General features: G+C 42.4%; 1 long non-coding RNA gene across 1 annotated transcript; it reads right to left on the minus strand.

Moving 5' to 3' along the window:
- Window positions 1–354: 354 nt before the first annotated feature.
- On the minus strand, window positions 355–2457 carry LOC108148564. Its single transcript, XR_001774560.2, has 3 exons — window positions 2025–2457; window positions 1890–1946; window positions 355–1834 (listed from the first exon to the last, which is right to left on the minus strand). It is a non-coding gene; the product is annotated as an uncharacterized LOC108148564 (long non-coding RNA).
- Window positions 2458–11539: the final 9082 nt, after the last annotated feature.

Below are 11539 nucleotides of genomic sequence, written 5' to 3' on the forward strand. Positions count from 1 at the left end.
CAGAATGCTTTCTTAGTCAACTTAAATTCAACATATGTTAAAAAAGTTATACTTTAAAGATAAATTTTATTAATTACATAATATTATGATAAATTGTCTTAAATGTTGCAGTTCTTATAATCGAAAATTATTTGCGCAATAATTCTATACTCCATATTCACTTATACCTTCATATTTTCTAAATCACATTTCGTTTTATACGGAAGATAATAACAGCCCAAAAATGTACACTTATAAATGTTTCCCTTTGTTTAATAACTTTAATATTATTGGTTATTTAACATTTTTTTTTTCAAAATAGAACTCTCTCATTTTCGATGATATTTTTGTTTCAGTACTACATATTTCCTCATTCTTACCCCAAAATGAAACTCTTGCATCCGCCCTCGTCTTCGTTTAAGCCAGCACAAAGAAGACATTTGCCTGTGTCACTCTGGAGACAGCAATTCCAATCCCCTCCAGCCGGAGTCTCATTCTCGATCGGCCGCCAGAGACCATTCCCCCGACCGCCAGAGCCTCATCATCGTCATCATGGTCGTTGTCACCATCAACGGGCTGTCATTATTGTCGTCTTTATGGTTTTATACTTTTTTAATTTGGAGCAAACTGATCTGAATGCTGTTGTTGGCCAGGCTTGGGCTTGAATCGACATCGACTTGGGCCCGTTTGCGTGGAATGTTCATTTTCGGTTCTTTGCTTTGCTTTTTGGATATTGGTGTTCCTTTCTATTTGGATTTTAAATTGCTTTTAATTTGAGTTATAGAACGTTGGCTCGTTTAAGCCAGCATAAATCGGGATTTGAGCTCTTTTATGTATTTATTTTACCATACAATTTACACACTCCATTTGCCGGCCAGAGAACTCGGGGCTCTTAGCTCTTTGGCTTTTCTGTGGCAGGTACGCACTTCATTAAGGCATTGTTTGCCAAAGGTGTCGATTGGTCTCTGCTTTTCCCCCATACCGATGCCCATACCCATACCCATTCCGAAGGAAAAACCATATTTGTCATCATAAATATGCTGAGGCCAAACAAAAGACTGAGGCCACAAACTTGGTCAGAGCTATGCACCGATTTGGAGATTGGAATTGAAAGAATCAAAATGACTGACACCTCGTTTTGTACTTGGTAATTTCTCAATAAACGGCTGCGTGGGCAGATTCTCATCTTGGGCAACTCCTTTCTTAACCCATGGCAGCCCACTCATTAAGGAGACCACCGCGGGAGACAGGCGTACATACGCCGACGTGGTTAGATTAGATCAATACAAGTGCCACCGGCCCCGCAAGTGGATGTGGATCTGCATCTCCTTCATCTCCTGCATCTGGACTCCAAAAGTGGACCCTGCCCATGCAGATGCGGTTTGTCGATGTGTCTTCGCGATAGGCATTTAAATCTCTGCCGACTGTTCGTGTTTTTCCTCTGGTTTTTTTCCTTTTCGTTTTTCGTTTTTCGTTTCATTTTTATTTTTGCCTGCACCTTGAGTAATGTTGGGTTTGTGTGTTGATTTTGCACTCGAATGTGAAACGCAACGCGACTCAAGTGGAGCATAGCACAAAGTGCTTAAATGTTTTCGATTGTTGCCGCTGGCTGTTTGGTTGTTCTTCGTTCATTCGTTCTTGTGGCCAAAAGAGCAAACAGTAGGCTCTGTCATCCAGTCAGCCATTCAGTCAGGCAGTCCGTCAAGCCGGCTTCGGCTTCTTTATCATTTTGATGAAATCGGTAGGGCAACCTGGGAATGCGTTGCACTTGTAATCTGCTCCTGCTTTGCATGCATCCTCCGTTGGGTGAGTGAATTATGTGGCCGTTCTCCGGCGGCGACTTCGACTGACATGTCTGCGGAAAATGGGCCCATAATGAAGTGTATTTGCCTTGCATTTTTAATCATTACCAGTATTACTGCCATTCCCATTGCGAAGCCTTAACTCGTTGCCACACTCGTTGCCGCCTGCAATTTGCAATTAAAATTCAAATTAATATAATGCACGAACCGAGGCTTTCAAATGTTTCGCTTTTTGTGGCTCACTCGTTAAATGCGCTGCTCCAGTTTGTTTTATTCGTCGCGTACATGCCGCGACTCGAAATGTTTTCAAAATGTTCGAAAAACAAAAAAAAAAAACGAAACGTTGTAAGTGCTTTAGGCCAGAACAAGTTTCCGTTTTTTCGTGGCCGGTTGTAGTGGGCTTTATTTATTTATAAGCCTTATGGTAATCTTGAAGTGGCCTGCGAGGCGTAGTCACTCCGAATTACCCAGTGCACTAAAAGCTGGCCAAAAGACTTGTCCAGAATGGCAGCTCAAGGTGAGAAGAAACGGAGCCGAGTAATGGAAATTTATTACATTCCCCTGATGTTTGGTAAGGGATGTCAATAAATTCAGCGCTCAGAAGGTCAACTTTGAGGTGAGTTATGGAAACATTATACTTTTTATTCTTTAACAGTTTTCTCTTTGATTGAAAGTTCCAATTTATGTTTGCCTATTGATATATTTTTGTTTACACATTCATTTTTTGGACTGCCTTCTAAAAACATTTGTTAGAAAGCTGATAAATTAAGACAAACAATTGATCGGCGAATGGGCTTTAATCCCAAATTAGCATAATCAATCACTTGCCAACCCAGAGATTACTCACTACTCCGTCGAGCTCTTCATTTTCGCATGGCCTAAGCAAATAAATATAATATTTCACGACACGATTCGAGTGTGGAATGTTGCTCTGATCGCCCCCGTATTAGTCTCTCCTCAGTCCGCTCCCGATCCGCCCAAAAAACGCCCCCGTTTATGTTAAATTTAGCTGTTGTTTTTTGGTTTTTTCCTGCCTTCATTTACAAAATCTGTGCGTGCTTTGGCTTGTTTCAGGCCACGCAAAAGGTAAATACATTTTACATTTTATTTACCCCTTCATTTGAGGCTCATTTTTCTTCCATTTGGTGGACACACGAAAAAGAGAAACGCATTTGACACATTTTGCATTTTAAACACCGACAATTGCCGCCAAGTGTTTGTTGTGTAAACAGGCGAAGGAAAACCTAAGACCTAAAACCAAAGTCCGATGCAAACAAAAGCCAGCCGAGCCAAGGTGAGGATTTAAATCTCTGGCTTGTTAGCTTGTGGATGCTGGGCACGTGATGCGTCAGATGCGGAGATTCATTACAAGCGAGTCACAAAAGAACGGCGTTGACAAGTGAAAAGTTCGAATGCAGATTCTGATTTATGCGGCATGTGCGTGTTGGCCATTTGCCTGGTCCTCTGTTTGAAGAATTTGTTAATCAATTAGTCATAATTTACGGCTCAGCCATAATCAGTGGACGGAAGGCAATGAACTGGGCTCTTGCACTTGTTGCATCGTCTCCTCTTTCTGAAGATACAAAACGATCTCGGTCTGTCCTCGCGTCTGTGTGGCAAAAACACATTTGCCACAACGCTAATGATGCATTGTGGCTTGCATGTGTTGGCCCCCCCCTCGCTTGGCCCTCTCTCTGTTGGCCCTCTTGGGCTGCAGAAACAACTTAAGCGTTTAACACGATCTTCAATTTGCGCGGAGCAAAATATAAGAAATAAGGCAGCAAAAAATGAAACACCGAAAGAAAGGAGAGGAAGAAAACACAGTGTATCGCCGAGACCAAATGCAATGAGGACGAGAAGAGCTGCTGAAAAAAAATCGTGCAGGGCAGCGCCAATTGGCATATAGCCACAGTGGACACTGTTACAGGTTGGCATATTCAAAAAAATGAAACCGCAAATTACTACATAAGATCAAACACATTTTAAAAACAATAAACACCTTAAACTTAAATAAAAATATTGTTTTTTAATTAAATACTTATTTAACTCACAAATATTATATTCCAAAATAAATTAGAGCACATTTAACTGCACGAGAAAACAATAAACAACTTATACTTAAATAAAAATATTGTTTTAAGCTTAAATACTTATTTAATTTACAAAAATTATAATTTAATATTAAAATAAAATTCTAAATAATATTTATCGAATTTTAATTATTATTTATTTGTTTTAAAAAAATGAATTTACTTGGAGTAATTAATTATTCCATTTAAATTATTTAATTTAAATTTCTTAAATTACTTAACAAAATAGTAATTAAACTTAAAACCCAAAATCGCCCAGTATATACTGTATGTGTGTGACTGGCGATGCACCAGCTATATAAGCAATGCCTCATGCTGTGTCGTAATCGCGAGTTCGTTGCCTAAGTCTTTCGTTTTGCCTGCCACTAAATATATCATCGATGCGCCCGCACTCCATCCCGCTGCCGCCCGCGCTTCTCGCCGAGATTGCGGCTTTAAAAATATGTTGAGTTAAGCTAAACGATGCAGCAACGGCAACCGCAGCCCCAGAAGGAGCACTCGCTGGGGGATGAGGGGCGGGGAAGGGAGTGAATCGCATGTATACGCCCATCAATGCTGCCACCGCAGTGGCAGGTTGAAATGTTGCGCCAAGTCCGCGAACTGGGCACGAAAGCGAAAAGGAAACACAAGGATTTTTATGCCAGCTCGGCACCCTTTGCTGTCCTCAGGCCCCCCAACCCTTGATCCCCCCCTTCTTTTCTGCCCATCGAAACCCAACTTGGACTGCAACTCTGACTGTGGCAATCGGATCGCGTACTTTGTGCTGTTCTACACGCATACAACAGCAACAGCAACAGCAACAACAACAACAACAACAACAACAACAACAACAACAAATGTAAGAACGGCCACAGGTAAGCCGCACTGCAGCAATGAAATGCAGGTGCTTATGGCCTCCGTTTGGGCGAACCTCCGCTGCTCCTTTGGGCACTTTGTATGCCTCAGAGAGAGTCTTGTACGAAATTAACTACAAACAGCAGTACAAAATATTTTAATTAAAAATTCCTAATCGTGTGCGAAGCATTTTTTATCTGATTTCAGTTCGTCCTCCTCCACCACCACCGCCATCAGCACCACTGTACGGGCCAAACGGGCTAAAAATGTATTAATAAGAAAAACGCCAAAGGTTTGCGTGTGTGGAGGCAAAGTCCCTGCCCCTCGTCCCCTCCTGCGTCTTAACCCATCTCATCTGGTGATCTTTCCTGGCTGCTGGCCGGGTCCCAGACGTATAATAAATTGCATTTGCCTACCAGCGAAGATGCAGATATGAGGTTGGCATGGAGTCTTCGGCGAGTTGGGTTGCATGCAACTGCACAGACGACGACTCGCCAGATATTTTTGCATCTAGATACTTTTGGCAGTAATGTGCGAAAATTTCATTGGGTGTCGAAAAGTTAAGTAGTGCTCGCTGCCGCTGTCTTGGCCATGTGGATTTGTATGTGGCTGTGGCAGTGGCTGTGGCTGTGGCTGTGGCTCTTGGCGAGCCATCTTTGCACCTCATTCTTGCCTTTTCCTCTGTCTCTTGCAAATCTCGGGGTTGCCGTGGCAGATTGTCTCGCCCCAATCTTCGAGCGCTGCCGTTTACATTTAATGTGAGAACTAAACATTTGGCTTTTGAGCCTTCAATTTGTATTAAGTTGTTTGCATCCTCGCCATCCGTTCGCCACTGCCGCCGACTCGTCAACGCGGATGGGGAAAACTATTTTCGCAGTCAAACGACGACGGCAAACTGCAAATCGCTGCTCGGATCCGGGGAAAATTGCTGCGTTTGAGCCAAACGACTGTTATCAATTTCGCCTGGCTAATTGGTTTCAAATTTATGGACCCGTAATTGATATTTATGTTTGTCCTCGCTCCGCGATGCGTTGTCAAACGGTTCAAGTTGGAGTTGGAGCTGGGGGGATAGAAGGATCGGAGGCATGCCTGCGTAATTGGTCAAGGTACTTTGCTATAAATCCTCGGCTGGCATTTACTACATTGGCTTAGCGGCGACAGACCTCCGTAGATTGCGGCCAGAGACCGGAGGCTGGGGATCCGGACCCCAGAGACAATTTAAGCGTCTATTCAAGTATCTGTGAAGGAACGGTTATTAAAGTGCCAGCAATGAAAGAGATAAGTAAGGCTCCGCTGGACAAGTTTTAAGAATTTTCCTTCAACCGTTTTGAACGAGAATTTCAAAAAATGGTGAAATACATTTGGTGCGAAAGACTAGCTAATTACTCGAGGCTAGCTCTTCTCAAGGTCAATTTTTGTTTCACCATCTGGACACTGATAAATGTGCCAAGCATGGGTGTAGTCAAAAATTCAAAAAGGAAATTGGGCAACAAAATGTATGTTGAAAATAAATACGTTCATAGAAAATTGAACAGTAGGGTGGATATCTGAACAAAATATTTATTAAGATTCTACAATTGTTATTTTCGTAACATTTTTTAAAATATGCATTAAAAATAGTTCCAATATTTACTAGGTTTATATACAGGGGGTAAAAGAAGTTGAAGTACACTTTCCTCAAATTTTACATAAAATGTTCGTAAACTTTTTTGGCCCACTGTAAATGCATTGCAATAAGATCATGTGTAAGACAATAACGATGTTCTGAGTTTCTTAGAGCGAACTTTTCTAATTGTTTCGTTTATATTATGACCTCAAAGTGATTTATTTTACAGCTCCTTCTGGAGGTAACGCCTCTGGTCGTCCTAGGAGGCAACTCTGGTTTGCCCGCCTCCTGGCAGCGAATTAGCATGCAGGGCCCGAAAATAAAATTCGTTTTGTTCGAATCTGTTCTCATTTTGTTCGATGGCCGGCACGAACGAACGAAACGTAACGAAAACAAAGAACGCGCTAATTAAAAATGCTAAAAGTTTTAAGCTCTCTGCGAGCCGGGCCGAAATTCCAGCCTCCTTTTCAGCTGTCCATTTCGACTGGGACTGAGTGGAACTCCGGCTGATGGCCAGCTTCCATTCCCAATGCGATCAGAAGTGAATTTCGTTTTTTTTTTTCTGTCCGGTTTTTGTTTTTATTTTGTGTTTTTAACTTCTCTTTTTTTTGGGATCTTGTTGGAGTAGTAAACACCGCACGGCTGTCGATTTCTGTTTGCTGTCAGTTTGTTGGTGGCGGATGGGGATCAAGGGTTTGGAGGCAGGGGGGTTTTGGGCAACCCTGCCGAGGTCCAACCATTCATCTTTGGCCGGTTCGAAGGGCCTCGTTTTAGGTTTTCGATTTTCGGTTTTCCGTCTTCAGTCTTCGGCTTCGGCTGGTCATTTGTTGGGTTGGCGTGTTGCTTATCCCGACGATTCTGTTTGAAAATTTCCAACGAAATGCTGGAAATGCTGCCGCAAAACAGGACTCAACATGCAGAGTTTTATAGGTATTTTAATTAGTTGAAATTTCTCGGTTGCTACATGGGTCTGGGAACGAGGCGAAAGGCGAAAGGGGAAAGGCGAAAGGGTTAAGGGACCACCTAGGTAACAAATGTATTTCCTATGTAAACATAACATTGGGGCCCAAATGAGCAGCTCGTATTTCTCACACTCCCCCACCAAATTGATTAAAACCTAATGAAGCTTAATAAGCCCGAGAATCCTACATAAATGAAGCGATTACTCTAAAGCAATCTCATTTGAGGATTACGATCTTCCACTGAATGAGGTATTCAATTTTCCAGAAACCACCAAAACCCACCCGAGCAGCGAACTAAAATTAAAACGTCGACTTAAGCCGCGAACGAGAAGGGCGACATTTATCCGGACAGTGACAAGTGTCCAACCCCGGAGATGAGCCGATCCTCTTTGCTTTTGGTTCTGATTTCGGTTTCTGTTTCGAAAAGGCTATTGTTTGTTTAATTGCGGGCAAGTTGGTCCGGGGCGGTGTACACTTGAAAATTGTAACAGCAAAAATGATAAATGATTCGCGCATTTAACCCTCCACTTGCACAGCTGTTGGTTTCCACTTCCACTTCCTCGATGCGATGCCATGCCAGTGCGTAACATTTGCCGCAAATCAAAGGCAAACCGCTGATGACGCGCCAGTGGCTTAGGTGGTGGTGGTGATGGTGGTTGAGAGGTGGTGGTGGTGCTTAGGAGGTGGTGGTTTAGGTGGCCCGGCTGCCTTGGGTGCACTTACAGCCACGAAAATGTAATAAAAACGTGCGTCTTCACTTCATGTAAATCATGTCAGGCGGCGGCGAGTAGCGCAAAATATTTACCCAGCACGCAGAAAAAAATGTACATCATTTCCAACTTAACCTCAATAAATAAAAATGTAACTGCACTACTCTTAAAAAAATTTGCTATTAAAAAATATGTAAATATAATTGTGAATATTGGTCTTTAGACATCTGTTTCCAATTTAACATTCTTGTCTTGTTAAAATGAAATAGAAAACCAAAATGAAATAAAACTCTTTTCACAAAAATATGTTATTTAAAAATAATAGTGTGAAAACATTATACAAATAAAAATCTTAAAGTATCTTGCATTTTTGGTGCAACAATGAATTCTATTTTTCTTAAGTACACTTATTTTTCTCAGTGTCGTGATGCTGCAGTGCAAGTAACATAGCAGCCGCGGCACAAATGAGGAGCATGGCATGGAGATCATCCTGACCGCAGTGCGATCGCAATCGGTAAATGGAAGGCAAGGTGTCCCATTCGGAACTGGAGAGCTGCAAAGATGGAGTTGCAGTCGTTCCAGGGCGTCTCTGGCCGGCATCTCAGTGGATACCAGGTACTTGGTCTACTGTCTACCGGCGGTGGCGTGAACGTGCAAACATGTTGCACATGAGAGAGGCTGCCGCTAAAGTACTTGTACTTGTCATATTGTTATGGATTTATGGCAAACACGTATAGCGCTATAAAAATGACATATGCACGTGTATGGGTTAAAGTATGGGCTCGATATGAGGACTCTTTACCTTACCTTAACCCCTTTGCACTCCCCTTCCCTGTCATCGCAATCGCAGTCGGTGGGTAACAGTTGCACATGCTGGCGAAAGACATGAGCACGCGCAGCCATCTCGATTACTCGCTTGCGTCGGCGCAATCGAAACCAACCCCGTCCGATCTCTATATCTTTTTAAATATATCTTTTCATCCCCCTCCCCATCGCCGCCGCTAATTAATCGCCTTTGTTCGTGTCATAATGCGATGCGTTCGAAACATGTTTGCCTTACTGATTTCGCAATTGGATTTGTATTTCGGCAGCGCCTAGGGGTGGATTTCGGGTTAAATGAGGCGTACCTCTATCATTTTCCCCCTCCTCGGGTGAACATGTGTGAGGTTCACAAGTGCCTTGATTTTTTTCGGGTAAGGTGGTACAAATTGCAGGGTCAGGTCAGGTGGTCACATTGATGGATGGTGCGCAGTGAATATTCTGTTCATTATACATTGAAAAAGTGGTAAGTTTTCAAAGCCCAGCGATAATATTAGGATGTGTTTTCAGAGATATAACTTAAAAAATCCGGAGTGAAACAGAAACAAAAATGTAATAGGTCATTCCCCTCTTTAACAGCCAGATGGTGGATAGTGTTGGCTAAGGATTCTCATCACAAGCTTCCGAAAATAAAAATTTTTGACCAAACTTACCATTTTTATACATTTTTTTTTAATAAAGGGGGGAAAAAAATGTCCACGTTTATATGACAATATACTTGGAATTCAACGAGTTCAACGAGGTTTGACTTTTCAATATTAGCCCCTTATTTACATTGCTAAAAACTTAAATTTATTATTAGACAATATTAAAAGCATTGGGAAAACCCCCAAATTTATTTTCCAACTATATATTCTAATTTATAAAGCTAGATTATTTTCCTTCTGCCTTACCACCCTTATTTTGTATATAATTGAAAGTTCAATGGCAGTTAGCTTAATAGAGCAAAGTGCTACTTAAGCTAGCATTTTCATATCTTTAAAGCAAATACAGCAATTGCTTTCGGGGAAACTGCTGCCCCTTGCTGAACACAGTCCTAATTCCCAGTCTTTTGGCTCAAGTGTTCTTTCAAGTATCTGTAACTTCTCGCTAAAAATATGGTCAATAAATCTCCTGACGCAGCACAGTGCCAATAAAAGCGTTCATAAACAACTAACCTAAGGCAATAAATGATTCTCCGGTGTAAGGGCTGGCGGCAACTATGCAGTAAGCACTAACCACTAACCACTAGCCAAAAACCACTAACCGCAAACCGCCACCGATGCACCACAACAGCAGCAGCAGCAGGAGGAGGAGTAGAAAATAAAAAAGGAAAGAAAAACGAGGAGGCGGAAAAAAACACTTGAAAAATCTGTCATAAAATGTTGAGTGGTGTAAAACCAACTGGTTGAAATTGCCAACATATTTGCCTGTTTGTTTAATGAACTCGCCCAACGGGTCGACAACGCGGCTTTTGAGGGGGTGACGGCGACCCTTCGCCAGAAGAGGGTGGGTTCAACATTTTGATTACTCAATATGTTTGATTTTATGGATTTATGCCACTGCTCTGGATACACTTCTGCAGCTGTTCCATGTGGCAGCAAAAACGAAAAACGAAAAATTATTAACAAAAAACGAAAGCTAATCCCAACAAAGAAATGCCATTAAACCCGAACAAGTGTCCAACAAGCCGCCAACACACAGTGTCCAAAAATTATGAGAGACGCGCACAAAGACACCTGTAAGATGTTGTCTGCTATTAGCTGAAATCAAAACGAAAACAATGTAAGCCACAGTGAGCAAAATAATATCTCTGGGGACTCGAGTCGAGTCTCTGGAGGCTGAAGACTGAAAACTGTAGACTGGAGTCTGAAGTTAGCTTGGCCACCAACGCAAACCCGGTCGTCGCCTTTTAGCCAATTTTGATATAACTGAAAGCGTCAATTATACGTGAAATTTATGATGCCGTGTGAAGAATAACACCAACTTGCAACATATTTGGACAACGATGCCGTTGCCGTTGCCATTGCTGTTGCTGTTGCCGTCTCGGTGGCCCGTACAATTGCCGCTCTGGGGTCTCTTGTCGCAGATATGTACGCTGATAATGGGCATTGTAGTGCACTTCTTTTTTCGTTTTCTTTGCCAAGCCAGAAAAGATGACAAAGGAGCTGGAAGACCGCTGCCCAGTACGCCCACCGATGAATGGTGGATGGAGGATGGAGACCCAAATGGCCAGGCAGACTAGAGAAGACATTTTGGGCACACACCAAGTCAATTTGTTTTATCTATTGTCGAACAAGAGTCATGTCACAACGGCACAATGAGATTTACTATGTGTTGTTGCAGTTGTTGAGGCAGCAACAGCGGCAGCAGCAGCAGCAGCAGCAGCATCAGCAGCAGTTGTTGCTGTGGTGGGCAGACAATGGAAAATCAGCAACATGATTCGATATTTAGATATGCGCCTCAAGAAATATGAGCCGCTAACAACAACAGCAACAAAGGAGCAACAACAACAAAGATGCTGCCGCTTGTCTTGTTGGCCGCATGTAATTGCCAAGTTTGTTGCTTAAGTCTTTTGTTTTGGCTGCGCTGATAGGCCAAGTTGCATTTAAATTTGATTTATACACTTTCGGCCAGCAGATAATTGGATGGAAGTCACCGCCGACGCCGACGCCGCCGCCGCTCTGTCTGCTAGGTTAATAATTGGCTAGCTTTTTGAGACCTAATTCCCAGCCGATAAAAACAAAAAAAAAAACAA

The sequence above is a fragment of the Drosophila elegans genome, unplaced genomic scaffold (assembly GCF_018152505.1).
Source record: "Drosophila elegans isolate 14027-0461.03 unplaced genomic scaffold, ASM1815250v1 contig_476, whole genome shotgun sequence".
NCBI classification, from domain to species: Eukaryota; Metazoa; Arthropoda; class Insecta; order Diptera; family Drosophilidae; genus Drosophila; species Drosophila elegans.